The sequence below is a fragment of the Neodiprion lecontei genome, chromosome 6 (assembly GCF_021901455.1).
Source record: "Neodiprion lecontei isolate iyNeoLeco1 chromosome 6, iyNeoLeco1.1, whole genome shotgun sequence".
NCBI lineage: Eukaryota > Metazoa > Arthropoda > Insecta > Hymenoptera > Diprionidae > Neodiprion > Neodiprion lecontei.
Genome location: NC_060265.1, coordinates 26,561,903 through 26,578,350, shown reverse-complemented (window position 1 = coordinate 26,578,350; position 16,448 = coordinate 26,561,903). Strand labels below are relative to the sequence as shown.

Here is a 16,448-nt window from a genome sequence, read left to right as displayed (position 1 = left end):
CAGTCGAAAAGAATCGGAGAACAGGACGGTGTTCCATCCTCAAAGCTTCGGTCTCTCAGTGATATTTTATTATCCAGAGTGCGCGAACGCTCGGTGTAAATTTGATCTCGAGGTTAATATGCAATGGACAGTAATTGTGCTTTGCTGCAGTGTTGCGTGCAGGGGCGTTTGAAGTTCGAGAGATAAGAGTCCAATCGTTTGTGGGATCGGTTTGCAGGGATGCGCGAAAGGCGCGAGCGATTATTTCGCGACAGACAATCGTGGCTGGCAAACGTTCGCGGAACAGTTCCACCGCGTTCCGCAATGCGGCTAAACTGGATATACGCCTTCTCGCTGATGTGGGCCTGTCCTGCTCCCTGCAAGACGATAATAAACAGACCGACGCCGGTCCTGCGTAAGGAGGTCGCGACGATCGAGAGTGACATCAAAGCTGTCACCGATTTGAACCCGATAATTTCGTGCGTGCGCAGCATCGCCATAAAACATTTCGACACCACGGAGCGAGTGTCTCTCCTGATACCGAACTTCCTCGACGGTCCAGGTATATCCACCGCCTTCTTCACCGGCCTCGTCGAGGAGCTCGGGGTCTACTCGGTGTCCGAGAACTTCACCGAGGTCTACGTCAAGGCTCACAGCGCCGTCCTCCTGGTCCGCAACTCGACGGATCTGGCGCTGATAAACAACTTGAGAAGTCTGTGCAGCCCGCGGTGCAAGTACGCCGTGTGTCTCTTGACCGATTACAGGGACAAAGCCAGTTTCCTCGCGGAGGCGGAGGCGGTCGTCGAGTCGCTGTGGAAGTCCTGGATCGTAAACGCGGTGATCGTCGCCTCGGTGGGGGGCAAGTTCGTGATAGCTGGAAGTTACAGCTTCGAGGCGGACACCGATCAGGTGCCAAAAAAGCCCGAGATCCTGGGCAGCTGCAGCGCACTGACCGCCAAGTCGGACAACAAGATCTTCCACAAACTGATGATGAACAACACCCGAGTGAACGTGACGGTCTTTCACTGTCCGCCCTACGCCATGCTCGCGGAGGATAAGGAGGGCGACAAGAGGATACGAGGCTTCGAAGGGGAGCTTTTCGAGGTGGTCGCAAAGAGCTTGGATATAAAATTGAACAGGCTGAACATCAGCACGGAAATCAACGACAGTCTACACGAGGAGCTGATCGGTATCCTCAGCGATCCTGGGGAGAGTGACGTCGTGTTTTGCGGTTTGTACTTGGAGAAGGAGGACCGAGTCGAGTACAGCATCCCCTACGAGGTGGAAAGGGTCGTCTGGTTGGTACCGTCCACTCATTCGCTTACTCTGGTAGGCCTCGTCACTCCGCTGCACACCCGCGTCTGGTTCGCCGTATTGGGGCTTCTGGGCTTCGCGGGGCTGATGAAACTCCTAGTATTCAGGAAGATGGAGTTCCTCGGCTTGCTGGCGCTGATACTGGGGGTCTCCCTGCCGCGGCAGCCGAGCACCCTGTCGAACAGGATCTATTTTCTGTCCTGGGTTATCTTCGGTTATGTGATAACGCAGAGCTACTTGGCCTCATTGGCCGGTCAGCTCTTGAATACGAATTACGAAACTATCAAGACCATGCAGGAGCTCGAGAACTCCGGAATACCTTTAGGGGGAACCGCCCGGCACAAGGACCTCTTCAAGGACGACAACCAATCTGTCATACGAAAGATATACAAACGGTACAAGACCCTCTCCACCGAGGAGTACGACGTGCTCATGGACAACATGAACGCTGGGGGTAACAACAGCATGGCTTTGGTCGTCGAGCTGACACTCTCCCACTCCTTACGCCAGTCCGAGCCTTACAAACCCCATACATTGCAGGAAGCGCTCGCTATATACCCGGTCGCCCTCGCCACCTGGAAGGGCCTTCCCTACCTGGATCAAATCAACAAGAAAATATCCTCGCTGAACGAAGCTGGACTAGTGAGCCATTGGAGTGCTCAGTTCGCCAATTCAACCCCCGCATCCATGATCGAGGTCGAGATCTCTCAGGGGTTGGACATGCTCCACCTAAGTCCGAGCTTCCTGCTGCTGCTGCTGGGCCACGGTATGGGCCTGGTAGTATTTCTGATGGAAATTGGCTTCTTCGCTAAGAAGATGAACACTTTTTCCCGGAAGAAGAATCGTAGAGTGGTGAAAAATTTGAAATAAATATTCTCTCTGGAACTCTACACTGTCTGGCTTCATTGCTCTGTATAGTAAACGCGCTAGATTTCCCTTGCACTAGATCCTCTAAGCCAGAAAAGGTAACGGTATTAGAAAGAATACGGAAAGAGAGAGGTAATGAGAAATAGAAACTTCTTTTATATACGGTTTTAGTCGAGGCTTAATATTGCTCGCCGTCGAGCACGTGTAACGTGGTACTCGTGCCGTGACCGATTTTCGAACACTTTTTTTGCCCACACGCATACCCACACCGACCATTTGCGCAATTTATGATACCCATCGAAACTGACAGCAACAATTGCTCCGGACGGATAGCAGAATACCAGCGGCACTGTTGTTTTCGGTGGCTTCGGTTGTGCGTTGCACCGTCGACGATAAGAGCACCTGCATACCTCGAATGCACAGTTTCAACATGGAAACACGGATGTGGAAACCGAGTGAGTTTACATGGTGGATTAGGGAGGGGGTGGGGGGGGGGGGGGGAGGGGTGGACGCAGGTGAAGCTGGATAATTTCAATTTTTATTACCTCCGGGAATATGATTGTGTATTTTACTCGACCGCGTTTGTCTGCGCAATAAATAATTCGGCGAGATAAACCAGGCACTGTAATCGACGAAAGAAAGAACGAGGGAAAAACACGGAAATACCGAAAACGCTGAATTGATGCCCACCGTGGTCAAAGACCGCGAGATCGTTAGACCGGAGAGCGAGACAAACCACTTCCGGAATTATCTTCCTTAATTTCTTGGCCCGGGTGAAACGTGCGCAAGGAAGGTAGGGAGGATGGCTGGACCATATCGTGATCCTCTTGGATTAAGCAACAACACAGTGGGATCGTAAAACTGAATGACTTCTGAGACGGTTAAAATAGCCCGTAAAGGATTAGTGGAGCCGGTTTCACAGCATATTGGATACCGTTGGGATCCGTCGAGGTTCTGCCCTTCGGCCAATCGAGACAACCCTTGCGTGCCGAAAAAACATACTTCGCTACTACCGCTACCCGCTGTCCTCCGTTAGCCACCGATTGCTTATTTCGTCCTTTAGGTATTCCTCAAAATGGCGGTCGACACGCTACGTGCACGCGGGGAGAATGGGGATCGTAAAAATTGATGGAAAGCTGATAGGACGTTTTTTTCTTCTTATTTTTACCACTGACAAAGTCGCGTACTCATCATCCGACCTTGTTAAAAGCAGCCTACGGATTAGGTGCAGAGTCCCGTTCGATTGTGGGACTGGTAACGATTGAGGAGCATGACGCCTATAGTAATTTCGCTAAGAAAAGAGGAAGACGGTTGTGTCTTGGCAGAAATAGACTTGACAACTCACGATCTCTAGGCATCGGGAATGAAGTGATAGGGAAGCTGAAACGCTTATTCTTTTCATCTTATTATTATTTTTGTTACGCTGTACTTGTGAAGACGTTGAGTCACGTTGAAGAAGAAATATTTTTCGTGATACACTTTCAAGCATCAACGGTTCATCTCAAAATCCATGGGGATAACCCATCGTTTTCACTTTCGATGTAGTCCCAATCGACGTTGGAATGATTTCAAAAAAACAAAATGATTAATGATGAAAAATTAACCGATAAACTTGATATCATTCATTGATATATGCTCGTAAAAGTCGAGTCAATTGTTTGGGTAATTTGAGACACAAAGACTAGAAAAATGTAAGGAAGAACGTCGAGCTCAAGTTTCGACTTCACTTTTCAGTAGATTTTGCTTCCCTTTTTGCAGCGTTCATGCAAGGCCTTCCAAAAGGATAAATCATATCGAGCTGAGAGCAGGAAATAAGACGCGTGCGTGTCAAGCAGCGTCAACGTCACGTGCGTCCATGGGGGACGGTGACTTCAAAATATGGGAAATTTATATTCCGCGGGAGTTTCGCGCGTTCGTAAAAATCTCGAATAAGAAACGTCAGTCGTCCTACTTTTTGCCGCCAGACAGGACGGCGCCTCTTTGCGTACTCCGGAACAAAGGTAATAAACCGTTGGACGAACCGTTTCGATTGATCCTAAAACATCGGCCATAATTGCGCAACGTGCAGCCCGTGCAGGGGATGCGTGTAACTACATGCTGCTAATACCTAATCTGAGGAGAATTTTTAGTGCCGTATGGGTTTTCAATTTCCTTTTGAGCTTTCGCGAATTAATTACATTGAACCTGCAGTACCTCACACGTTATTTCTTGGGTAAAAGCGTCGTGAGGTGCCGGGATCAAAAGACACGTCGCGCAAGTAAAGTATCATCGAAGTAAACTGCAGCCGTTCAAGGAGTCGAGAAGTGATCGTGCGGAAGAAAGGCCGGCTTTCTTCGCGCTTGATCCTCTTCGTCCTTATTTGTTTCTCTTTTTACTATACCTACCAAAGGCGGCCGTTGTTCTCTTTTCCTCAGGGTTCCCTTTTTTATTTTCCCGAAGAATCGAGGGGAGAGGAAGGAATAAAGTTCGGCGAATTCCAGCTTTGGTCAGACGATCTTCTTAGCATGATTGTTATCAGTGATGTATTGTTAGCTGGCGCGGCATGTTAAGGAGGCACGATTTCGGGGTGCTCGGTTTATCAGCTGGCCAGCTGCTGAATGGAATCCTTTTTGGCTGCGGGAGGTAGTAGCCTCGAACCCTGGGAGGTGGGCAGCTGTGTCAGCTCGTCGTCCTTTATCTGACTCTCTAAGTCGGTCACCAGCTCCTTACATCAAGAATCGAGAGCTGATGAACCGAGCGTTTGATCTGTTACACGCCGTCAATTTTCGCGACGATCAAATCAGACAAAAGAATCTAGCAAAAGGATCCTTATTTTTCATTTCGGGAGAGTATCTAGACCGAGGAAAAAAGCTTTTTCGTCGTTGGCTGAAAGCTCGAGGCGACACCGTTAGGTCGAATTACAACTTTTCTCGGGGAGATTGGTGTTGGTGGTTGTTGTTGGCAGATTATGGAAGCGATTACATTCCTGAAACTGCGCCAAGAGCCGGCGGGCTTTTCACATTTCACCCGACGCGACGCCTTAATGTCGTCAAGGTATTCCTTGGCTATCGAAACTTGATCCACCTCTTTCCATTCACCGCCCATTCCCGTCTCTTCTGCTTTTGGCTATTTGTTATACGGTTGCGCAGCCCGCTTATACTGTCACCTAATAGCACGAACCGATATCGAAACCCACGCCTATTATTTCTCCGCTCTTGGAATGGGGTAGAAATTCTTTGGAAGTTCGCAAAACACGTCACTTCCAGTTGCGTGGATATTAGTTTTCGAAAGGCATATAAGTGTTAAACAAGGATCATCGATCGTAATGAATATCGGCTGATTAGTTACAATTAATTCGAACAAACGAGAGCTCGAATTACCTCGCCAATTCGGTGTCCTTTTTTTTTTCACCAAGCCATGAAATTTATCTGATAAAAACTTCGTTTTCAACATTAAAACCTGCAAAAATAACTTCCTTGCCGGGGATAAGCTTAGAAACTGTTGAGTAGTACGGAAAAGCGTATGAAGACGTGTATCGATTCAAGATACGAGCGTGTCTTGAAGTTGGTACAGTTCTTATCTGCATCAAGTTCGACGGAGACAAGCGCAAGAGGTGACGTTAAACGTCAAGCGTCGGGACGGTCTTGATCCTGCGAATCCCCCTCAATGGTTCTTGGCGTTGAATAAAGATTAAATACCGCATGAAGAGGAGACGTGGATGAAAGGTGGGTAGCAGGAATTCGCGTAGAGCAGGGGGAAAAAGGGAAGAAAAAGAAACAGCATGTCTTATTTTAATAGGTGAGAATCTCTCTGCGTTGCAACGAATTCTTTCATGAAACTAATATTTTATGTTAAATGTAGGAACAACGAATTTAGAAAAATCCGCTCGATAAATTGCAAATAATATTTTCAGTTTCTTTTATTGAAGCAATTTTGTTAAATTTTCTCAATCAACATCACATTCAAGTCGTCTTCATTCATTCGACAATAAACTTAAAATCAATGTGTAAATATGTATAGATAAAATCAAAGCGTAAAGATTAATGATTAAGCTTGTATGTATGTGTCAACTTCTTTTCGTTTTTCATTAAATGGAAATTATTTTTGAATTCTTAACGGTTTATCATTAACAACAGGTTTCATATTTCTAACTCTTTTCTTTATACCACATATCGATTTCATGGAAAAAACCAGTAATCTATAAAACTTCGCACGTGTTAAACTGTAGGCCTATGGATTTCTTTACTTCTCACTCGCAACTAGCTGATGATCATTACACGATCTTGGAATATGTAGTGCCAAGTTTGAATTTCGTTATCCGTAGCCTATATCCAGCTACAGCATGTAAGGAGTAGCAGACGTTAAAAATAACGACATTCGGAATAACGCAGAGGGGTGTTAAAAATTCCTGACCGACTTTCGCTGGTATTAAAACTATATTCTACCAGCTTCAGCTTCGCTCCCAAATGATCCAGGGCGCGGAAATTTTCGAGTAAACTAGACGACGTATTGGAATACGAAGACTGAGCGAAAGCCCCGTTCCTAAGCCAAGTACCATAACGTTATTTGAATAAAGTCAACACTACCAGCGGAACGGCTGTATCGTGTAATACCGTTCTCTCCCTCGACGAGGTCCTATATTAAGCCCCGGTGGTCGGGGACTCACGAGTCCTTGCGCCATTCCGAACTAAATTCAATATTCAAACACCCGATTGGCAAGTTGACTCAATAATTTCGCTTACTTTGAACGCCTGAGGGGGCTTAATTGCAGCGAACTTTTCACACATGGGGTGAAAGTAAAAAATAAAAAAAAAAGATTGCCATAGCAATTACGGTACTACAGTACGGTAGTTATTTCTTACTTAGTACAGCCGATTGAAACGTCAAACCGACTTTTTTCTCCCTTCCAACAAACGTACGTAATCCATACTCTTAAAGGTTTGAATTTTTGGAAGCAACCGACTTGCGCTCGGCCTAATCGCGTATATAATACTTTTAATAAACCACGGCCGTCTGACGACTTGACGAATTGCTCGATTCCGTGACTCGTTACCATTAATTGTAAGACTCTGAGAACTCGCAGCTCGACACGCCGAGCTTTTTCTCCGCCACACCTGCAGTTCACCCGTGTAACCAGAGTTTTCTATTTGCGGCAACGAGTGCACGCTTTTCTCAATTCCGTAGAAGACCGAGCGGCGTAATAATACTCCGGGAAACCGTATGCTCATTGAGTAATAGTGCAAGCTCCGGAGCTGCTTGAGAGACGTAACCGTTTTCCCCGAGGGGGTGTCTTGATTACACCACTTGGTATTAACCGGTATAATCTCAACGGACGTTTCGCTGTTTTATACGCTCATACCCTGCAGGTGCTTCAGGAAATCAAGGAACGGCAATCGAAGCCATTGAGCGTGGCCTCGATTCTGCTAATATTTCTTTTCTTATTATTGTGATTTACGGCTTGGATGCACGTTAACCTTTCGGGCTAGATATTCAACTTTCCTCGAGCGATCTCGTTTCTTCCGAGCTCTGATTCTTATCTCGGAGAATCCAAGCTCTTTTGAATCCCGTGAAAGATATAGTCTGAAAAATGGTAACTTTCTGAATTCCGCAGCACGACATCGATGAACTGAATCAAATTTCGGGATGAGAAAATAATTGAAGCTCAAACCAATTCGTACTCACTAATGGTCTTCCCCTTGAATGACATTGACGGTTTGATAAATTGCGTATCGTATTACAGCAATTATTAAAATTATGGTGGCCCAGAATGAAGGCAAAACAATTTCCGCCCAAGTGATATTTAAGACGGCACCGACGCGAAAACTTCTTTTGATGCGCATGTATCTAAACAGATTGAAACCCTCCTAATTTGATTACTGATCGCGCGTTATTAATACCCTTCGCGAAATACAAGCTTATAAATTAAGGTCACGGTCTGCACGAACAGGCGACTAACGTTATAATGGATAGGAACAAGGGGGAGTTTTCGGTGGAAACAATTTTACGCATAAGCGTTAAGTTCAACAGCTTTTATATTAGCTTCTCAATTCCGGGCCTCTCCTACCCACCGTGGAAAATCCGTTCTATTTTACTGATGCCGAGCATTAAATTCCACCCACAGGTATACGTATATATATTTTCATCGTCGATATTCAAATTTCAAGTGGCACATCCAGCTTCTTAGGTACCGTTACGAAACTCCCGATTCCGCCGCCGTAACAATTACCTTCCAATCGCCGTACCGGAGTTCAATTCGGCGATCAAGAAATTTCCCTGCTCCGAAACCGATCACAGAATCGTTAGATCCTCGCTGATTAACCGGAACGAACCTCATCTTCCCGTTTCAAACAGCCCGTGATACCCGGCATAAATGTCTAGCGACTTATTGGCGCTTGTTACGGGAATGAAAAAAGCTTGGGAAACTCGGTCAGAAGTCTCATTGCGAAAACACGTTCTTTGTTACTTTCAAAAACGCGTCGCTTACCGTTCGGGAAATTGATTAAGATAATAGAATGCGGAACACGGAACACGACGCGAGTTTCGCTCCCGACAATTGTGACAATTGGCAATTATCCCCAGGATGAAATCTACTTTCTTAGAGAAATGCTTCTCCCGACACTTTCGTATTCCCGAAGGAGAACTGGAAATTCGTAGGCGAGTAGTGCGAGCGGCTTGGATCGTCCTTTTCATCGACTCCTTCGCGTAATTGATTGTTACCGAGGAATATCGGATCAGGATGCACAGACACGCGCTGGTCGGATTCGAATTACAAGCGGCTTGCGACGTGTGGCCCTGACTGGATTAGTATTTGCGGATGGAGAAAAAAACGCCAGCGAAATTTCTTTCGTTGATCATCTGTCGTAGAGTTCCGATGCAGAAAATTCTAGCTGTTGCAAAAAAATTTTTTTTGCTGTGACTACGTTAACACTAAAATTATCTGTTCCAGCGAGTTATTGTTTTTTTTTTTTACTTATAAACACCCGCACAGCGAATGCCAGCCTTGTTTCGTTCCGCGAAAATCGCACGACTCATCGTCGAGTAAGAATGCGAAATCGATAAAGAAGCGGTACAACCAGTATTTCGCTGTACAAGTAGCCACGGCTGACGAGCGGGAAAATTTACGAGCCCCTTTTCATCGGCCCGCTAAATTCCAGCACCGCAAATCCGAATTGTTGATCGGTTTAGTTCTGTTTCTTATTTTATCGAGTTGAATTCGCATTCCCGTCGCGCGTTGCGCTAATCGAATTCGGCCGAAGTTTAGATTAAAGATTTGGAATAGCGAATTAGAAACCGCGAACGCTAGTTGCCTGAGTTTGAAGGAGGGATGGGGGTTATTTGCAAGACGGATGACGCCCCCGCCTCTCATTCCGTTCCCTTCGTGCCAGATTCAACTCCTGGTTTCACTTCCGCGTTGGGGTCGCGCCTTGCGGTGATTCGTGGTGCTAGGAACGCTCCTTCTCTTCACCTTGGTTGTGAATATCGCAAATCTTGAGGCGTGCGAATTCTCGGAGAAAGAATAACGGGCCTGGAATCCGCCCGCATCTTACCCCGAGTGGAGTGTTCCTTCAACCCCTCCGACGGTGGAAATTTATCGTCGGACGTTTATTGTTTTTATACCCTAGGATAAATGATTCGACGTTAAGGAACGGGGGGTCCGCAGACTCGAGGACGTGGTTACGGGCCGCTCCTGACTGCAGTACCGGAAACGGATAGGCTTCAAATATTCAAAACGGATCGTCCCCTCGATCCAAAACTGGTTCCGACGTCGTTTTATTATACAGTTGCCAAAACCACCGCTGCGGTCTCTGCAACGTTATTATACGCGATCGTAAAAACCCTTGTTTATGAAGATGTTTATGCGCTTGTTCGACGAGCAGTCGAAAGCCAGAAGGAGCCTGGAATTTCGGAGCTTATTCTCACGGACGACATTCGGCGAAGGTGCAGGTAGGTATCTTCGCAGGTGATCGAGTCTCCGGCAAAGCACCTCGGACCCTCGGGACCATCAACATCCATTCGAAGGCTACACCGGACGTGTAGAGAGGATCATCGGAGCTCTGTGTCGCCGACAGACTCCGACGAAAGGTACGACCTTCGGCGTAAGGATCACCGAGGATCCTTCAGGTCCTCGAGAGCGAACGAGGGGCATCCTTTACACCGTCGCGTCGGAGTGTCAGGACCTTGACGGTATCTGGTGTCCGGATGTCAGAAGCGTTCTTTTCCTCGAAATCCTTTTCGGGCTGCATGTCGGAGAGTCCATTGAAATTCCGAAACTGTTGGACGTATCTTTTGCGATGAATTCTCTGTTTGTCAATTACCGAAAACGTACAATCAGGCCATTTCTAAGCTCTTACATACCGCAGCTGCTTGAATTACCAGAGTCAATCGATTTCTCAGCCGTGTCAAGTTTGAGGGGTTGCTCGAGTCGATTTTAACCCGATGGCAGTGCCGATCGATGCAGTTCGTTCATTCGATAACTTCCCCGAGTTCGCAGACGGCGAATCGATGATCAATGGGACAGCATATTTCGTGCAAATATCGTCAAGTTGATAATCGTCCGAAACTATTCGTCGATAATAAAATCGTCCGACTTTCACGAATTACAGCTGTCTTCGGGTATTTTCCGAGATTGCAAACCCTCCAAAGCTCAGCTTTGGCGAATCGGTTCGCAATAATATATCCGTTCGTCGCCACGCCGGCTGCCTTTTAAGGCCCGAACGGTTCCCAGGCTTCTGCGCGTTTTTTCTCCGCTCGGACATCTTTTTCCTCTACAAATACCAACGGGGGTCGGAAACTGGGCGATAATTCTTCCGTGCCGCGGGATTATAGGTAGAAGCTGGTCGAGACTCACGCGTGGCATCCCAACTAGAGTAGAACTTGCGTCTCTTCACCCTTGGACACCTTTGCAGGGTTTAGCGGATAACGCGATCAGCGACATGCTGCCACGACAGCCGGACCCAGGCCAGATCGAAGAGCTGAAAGGTAGACAGAAACGGCGTCTAACAGGCTTGAGGCTCGACACGCTCGACCGCGTGTTCAGAATTGGATCGAACAGCTTGCGTCTCCGGTCCAGCCTTGGGCGGATATCCAATAACGGAATTGATGGCTGGTTGGCTCTCGAATCGCCGGTGAACTTTCCAAAATCGATTGCACTTGATACACCTATCCGAATGACGAAAGGGCATACCGAAGAAGAAATCCTGGCAGCCAATAATCGTCGTTATTGCCGAAGATAAGCGAAGCTAGGAGTTTAAATTCAATGGAACTAACTGGAATGTCGGATTATTTATTGCTAGTGAACGTTTACCGAGCTTATTTAGGGACATTTCGGGGAAAACTGCGGGCGATGAAAATAACCCGCAGTTTCAACGAAATTTATTCTATCCGTGTTCCTGCAATCTTTTGAACCACACTCGTCGTATTACGGTGACGAGCAGTGAAAAACAGGATTAAATTTCGACGAGCCACGTGTACACAGTTTCTCTGACCTTGTACTCGGAAATTTATTCGAGATACGAGAAGATCTCGGAGATACACACCCACGGCGCCTTTTCAGGATTATTTTACACGTCTCGTCGAGTGATTTGAGTCGGTATAATCGCGAAGTGACGGATTGCCGCGAGATCCTTTATGCAAGGAAATACGGGTGAATTAAGAGCGGTTGGGTGGAGTGCCCAATTATTGCAAGAAAATTCCCCCACGGCTAGAAACGCGCTCGATTTTCGCGTAGAAATAATCTCCGGCTTTCGAGGGCGTGAAATTTTTTCCAAGGGAAAAAAGGAGAGGTTTAATCTTCCCGACGGAATGCGCGGAGTGCGTAGATCCTTATATTCTCCTTTATATCTTCTCCCGAAATTTGATCGTCTCCTTGAGATGCGAGCGAATCCGGAACGACGCTCATCTTCGGCGAATTGTGCCCTCTGGTTTCATTCAGAGCTTACTTCCTCTATCGGGCCGCATTTTTTCTCCTTGGCAGCAGAGTAATAAAATCCATTCCGAAGACGTCTCGAGTCAAACGTCGAACGTACAGACGCGTAGTTGCAGGAGTTTCTCGGGCCGGCCTCGATTACCGATGAAAAAAGGTGAATAGATTTTTTTCCTTTTTTACGTCATCATTTCTCATCGTACCGATCCGTGGCTCGATTATGGGCGACGCGAAAGAGAAGAGAAGAAGGACGGGAAAAGAGAGCGCGGTGTGACACGAGTGGATTTTTTCACCGCATACACTCTCATCCGTCAGTCGGAATATCATTAAAACAAAAATGTACCCACGACTGCGGGAGGAAAAGTTGGATACGTACAAAATTGGAGCGAGATATTTTTGTGACGCGAAAATTTTACACGTCACAGCTTTCGCTGTCGAACTTTGATCAGTTCCGAGGTACTTAATTCTTCTCCTCGTAACTCGAGGTGTCGAAATTCTCTTTCCGAACTCCCAACGAAGAAAAAGAAGTTTTTCGAATTTTTGGCCAGACCACACCTACCTGATTATGCAACACGGGGTACAAACATCTCACGGCACTGAACCGGAACGTAGAGAGAGGAAACAGGAAAACCTATCGACACTTCAAGCGGATAACCTCGTATATTTTCAGATACATTGCCCTGGCGCGGCGGCGTTACGATCAAATCGGAGCTTTCCAGGGGATCAGCTGATCTGAATTTTGAACGCCGGTTTTTGTCGGGATGGGTACACGCGCGTCTTATACGTATTTTCAGAACAAGCTTTTTTCCCGGCCAATAATATAAGCTCGAAATTTGTCACGGTGCGATCTTTTCCATTCGAAATTTCGACTACGAATGGAAACTCGGAAACGACGTTTGTCGAAGCTTGAAAAAAAAACGCAGTGCTTTCCGGAGGAAAGGCGAAATAAAAAAAAATTCCGGGCCAGGAGAAGCCTTCTTCTGGGATACGACACCGGGTTCGAAACCTCCCGGCGCAATACGATTGTATTTTCGATTGACACCCAGACCCGTTGTTCGAGTGAATTAACGAATGGCTACAGGACACCGTAGGGCGTAGAGAGTGAATTTCTATGGAAGACGAATGAGCTCTCCGAGCACTCGTGCGAATGAAACCCAACACTTCACACGTCAGGAAAGATTAATAAAACGGTATACTCGCGTTGAATACCCAATTCAAAGAATTTTTTTGAAAAATTCCACTTGGTGCGAAAGCGTGGGCTTACCTCAAACGTACAAGCGTGCAGTGATTAATTAATTGTTCATCCGCCGATCGGCAATAGGTAAAAAAAAAATAAACGAAAGAAAGAGGAAAAAGAAAAAATAAAAATTAGGTCGCAAACATTTTGACGAGCTGGATTTAACGAACGATTTCAACACGTCAATCCAATCTCCGTTTCCACTTTAACTGACATTATGTATTCCAAGAATGTTACTGACCTGTAAAATTTAACTAGTTTTGTAATTAGCCTGGATCTTTGCTATCCATTTTTGCAGTCATGAAGCTCGGCGTACCTTCGAGTAAGGTAGAGACCGATCCATGATTCATGGATAACTCTCTACCGCGAGCGTGAAAACTTGTTCGTTGTGGAAAGTCGAGGGGAGGGGAAGGGAGGGTAGGGCAAAGGTTCACCGCGATATGCGAACCCGCGGTGGAAACAAGTTTCCCGAATGACACGTCACAGTGTACCGAATACCTACCGACTGTGCATAGAAGGCACCTGTTTGAAATGCATGGAGTGGCTCCCACTGGTTATAGGCATCTGTCTACCAGACAACTTGTAATACGGTCTGCATATACGTTCTACCTATTACCCTGCAGGTACGTGGACATTGTGTCCCGAACGCGCACCTGCGAGAAGCTCACGACTACTAAAAAGCACGGGGATGCGTTTGAATATCGGAGACTGGTCGACGATTGTTTCGGCAATTGCAATTTTTCCCTATTAAAGCTCGTTTTATAACTCGGTGTAGGTATGTATAATATCTAGCACGCACAGTTTTAGGTCTATTTGAATTATTCAGACTCGCGAGAGATACGCGAAAAGTTGCAAACCGCAAGAAGCGCCGTCTCGACGTTGTCTTTACAATTAGCGCAGATAGCTTAACGCGCAAAAACACTCCTGCACCTTCGCCCATCTTATATGTGTAACATTAATTTGCTACCCTGCCCGAGTCTTCGCTATTTGCGAAGCTCGTTGGCATAAAATTAGCCCTGTCTTGTCTCACATGTAGAGGTTTTTTTGAATTCTTTGAAAGCGGAATCAAACGGATGATAAAATCACGGTTCAACGTCGGAATAACTGCATTTCTATATTTGCATGTATTGATTTAGGGAAAGTTTGACGTCGACTTCGCAAAGGTTTAACGGGGGAAAAAGGTCGCTGTAGCGGCGATTTATTAAAAAGCATTTTGCATTTTTGGTAATACCGACATAGGGTCAGGGTCTCGTAATTCCTCGAACTACGAAGCGGCTGTTTGAAAGCGGGCAATATCCACAAATTTATACAGACGTCGCATAAATGGGCACGGATTAGGGACCAAAAAACACGCGGACAATTTTCTCGAGAGACTCGAAGCAGGGATTCATTTTCATGAAAAGAAGAAACGAAATGTACTACATACGTTGAATTCACAAACAACCGGAATGCTTCAGATTTTCATTATTTGTCGAGCTTATCTTCTCGCTGAATCACGAACAAACGTTTCCACTTTCTCCCTCAAATACCAACGTTTCTTCGTAAGTTTGAGCAAATTTCTACCGAATCAAGAGATATCTGTTATTTATTAGATATAAAAAAGCGTGCTGGTATAATTTCTCAGTTGTTACAATACAGCTGCGAAATTGTACAACTTACGTTAAAATTCTTTTCAGTATTCTTCGAATGATTCAGCGAATGATTAAGGCGGTACGTGGAATCTCGAATTGTAATATATCTACTGGCAATTAAGCCCATTTGAAATAGCGTCACGATCAAACTTCTCCCACGTTGTTCCCAATGTAAATTGGCAATCCGGAAATAAAATCGACTCACCGGTTCTGCGTCGCAAAATTTTTTCCAAATTGCAAAAAGTCATGTGAAACGGTAATAGTTTGCAGATTACAATTTCCGTAAATAAAATTTATGTTTTTAGGGTGACCTTCGACCTTACCGAAAGCCCGGAGAGCTTCTCTCGAGCTTATACGCGATTAGCAACGTGGGTCAGTATTTTCTGAGCCAACCCTTGGGCGTATATGAAGTGTAACGGATCCCCACGATTGAGAGGGCCTTGACATTTCGGATCTCCCTACTCACCGGTTGTCACGTTAATGGGAATTCGGCTGGGTAAATTCTAAGAGTGGGCAAACTTTGCTCGGCAGGGTCGCGGGAGGCTGATATCGGGCCAAGGATTACCAACCCCGATCGCCCGAAGATCGTCAAAAGTGGAATTCCTCGGGGAGCCGGTTTCGTTCGGGTCTCTTCGTTGGGTCAAACTGCCCGAAGTGTTAGGCCAATTAAACCGCGGCTAACCGCATGCGGCGGCCAAGAGTCGAGGGCATTGAAATTCCCGCCTCTTGTTCGGCCTTTTACATACCGCAGATTTTTTACCCATGAAGAGAAACGAGGGTTATATATTTATGTAATTTGACATGTGTGGAAAAATTGTAAATTTTCATGAGGCACTCTCCGGAGTCCATTTTTACCCGGAAACTCTGAGCTGAAAAAGTTCGCTCTCACTTACGCTTGCATTTTCATAATTTGGCACCCCCCGTTAATGCCGCTAATTTGTGGAATTGAAATAGCAAATATTGCAGACCATCTGAAAGTTGAACGTACCGTCAAATGAAATTGGACATGCGCTCTTTGGAGAGAATAAGAACTCAGCGCGGAGATGACAAGGGAAGGCTGTAAAATGAATGGGGAGGTTTTATAACTGCCGTAAAGGGTGGAAAGGAGGAAGTATATTAGAAGGAAAGAAGAAAGAGAAGAGGAAAATCAAATCAACTTTTCCCGCACCTCCTCGGATCTCTATTGGTGTATTGATCAAGTTAGCGGGCTTGACTGGTCCTCCGGTAATATAAGAAGCCATTGGTACGTCATTGCGGGAGGTTCGATCTTCTGTCCGGAACAGACAGGTCAGCCAACATGATCGTGAATGGGACGAGATCAGCGAGCGTGTCTGTAGAGTACACGGAAGGAAAGAGCGGTTCTCCCTGTTTTCCGTGTTCTCTTTTTTTGCCTTTTCTCTCTATCTCTCTCTCTCTCTCTTTCTCCGCCTCGCCTGTGTCGTCCCATTCACTCATAGAGATTGGACGGGCGTCACGGGGAAATAGGTTCCCAAATCGACGACTACCTGCCCGACGACGA

The 16,448-nt window shown here is 46.2% G+C and overlaps 1 protein-coding gene across 3 annotated transcripts in view; it reads right to left on the bottom strand.

Annotated features, from left to right (window-relative positions):
- LOC107218905 (dopamine receptor 2) overlaps positions 1 to 16,448 on the bottom strand; it is a 99,335-nt gene that overhangs the window by 18,430 nt on the left and 64,457 nt on the right. The gene's annotated exons all lie outside the window — the stretch shown is intronic.